At 37.9% G+C, this 1,376-nt stretch overlaps 1 protein-coding gene and 1 pseudogene across 1 annotated transcript in view; one reads left to right on the top strand and one right to left on the bottom strand.

Moving 5' to 3' along the window:
• Positions 1–1,376, bottom strand: part of Dym (dymeclin) — a gene marked incomplete at its 5' end in the record, with an annotated part of 409,766 nt that overhangs the window by 325,483 nt on the left and 82,907 nt on the right. The window lies entirely within an intron of this gene.
• Positions 163–328, top strand: LOC115068939 (annotated as a pseudogene).

Raw genomic sequence — 1,376 nt, 5'->3', positions numbered from 1 at the left:
AAAATAATGAACTTATAGGCTGGGGACACAGCTTACTGGCATAATACACAGGCATTATTCTCAGTCTCCAGTACTGCAAAAATCAAGCAGTTAATCAATCAACCCTGGAAAATCTAAAAAAAAAAAAAAAAAAAAAAGAAAGAAAGAAAAAAGCAGCATTCAATCACTTCTTGGCCTTTTGGCTAAGACCAAGTGTAAAATAGTAGTAGGCATTCCTACAGTGATAAATTGAGACTTTTTTCTTTTTTTTGAATATTATTTTTATTTTATATGTACAAGTGTATTGCCTGCATGTGTTTAAGTACGCCCATGTTATGCAATGCCTATGGAGGTCAGAAGAGGGCATCAGATCTTTTGGAACTGGAGCTACATACAGTCATCAGCTGCCATGTGGGTCCTGGGAATCAAACCAGGGTCCTCTGAAAGAGCAGACAGCGCTCTAAACTGCTGAACTATCTCTCCAGCCCCAACTGAGCCTTTTTTTCATAACATCAGCATTTTTTTATAAAGAAGAAATGATTTTTTTACTATAAAATTATGAAAATAGGTCTGTCTACATTTATCACAGTTATAAAAAAATAAATATATTAACACATAATTCATTCTAATCTCACTATATATATATAGACCACATTCGTCAGAGATCTGCCTGCTTCTGCCTCCTGAATGATGGGGCATGCTGTGCCACCATGCCTGACTTGAAAAGGCTTTAAAAAAGAAAATCTCTGAGTATGAACTGTCATTACTCTCAATAGCAGCCCAAGAACCTAGGTGTATCTTTAAAATAGCAACGATTCCTCCACTGTTTATCATGTTCTGACTGAACACTATCCTGGTGCTTTGCTGCATATTGTTTTAGTTCCAAGAAGAAATGCTTGTACTGTATCATAGAACTGAGTCAGAGAAACTGACAGACAAATAGTTACAAGAAAACTACCTGTAAGTCAAGAGTGGTGGCTCATACGTGTGATACCAGCACTTGACAGGCTGAAGCAGAAAGAATGGTATGAGCTCAACATGGGCAACATAATGAGTTCCAGGCTAGCCTGGGCTAGCATAAGACCTCTCAACAACAACAACAAAAACACTGACTGAAAATTGAACTTAAGTAAAACATACAAATGAAGTAACACAATAAAGGGGATTTCTCCTTTATTTCTAATGAATTGAAAATAAATTCCTTGGTTTAGGTGAGGTTTTGCTGTTTGGCTGGTTTTGGTTTGTTTACTTGTTTGTTTGTCCGTTTGAAATGGTCTCCCCGTAGCCCTGGCTGGCCTGGAATTTGCTGTGTAGATCAGGGTGACCACAAAGTTATAGAGATCCACCTGTCTCTGCCTCTTGAGTTCTGGGATTAAATGTGTGTGCCACAACACCCA

The sequence above is a fragment of the Nannospalax galili genome, unplaced genomic scaffold (assembly GCF_000622305.1).
Source record: "Nannospalax galili isolate Female #2095 unplaced genomic scaffold, S.galili_v1.0 scaffold169, whole genome shotgun sequence".
Classification (NCBI taxonomy): Eukaryota; Metazoa; Chordata; class Mammalia; order Rodentia; family Spalacidae; genus Nannospalax; species Nannospalax galili.
Note: the sequence above shows the minus strand (reverse complement) of the source record. Positions and strands in the feature narration are given on the sequence as shown.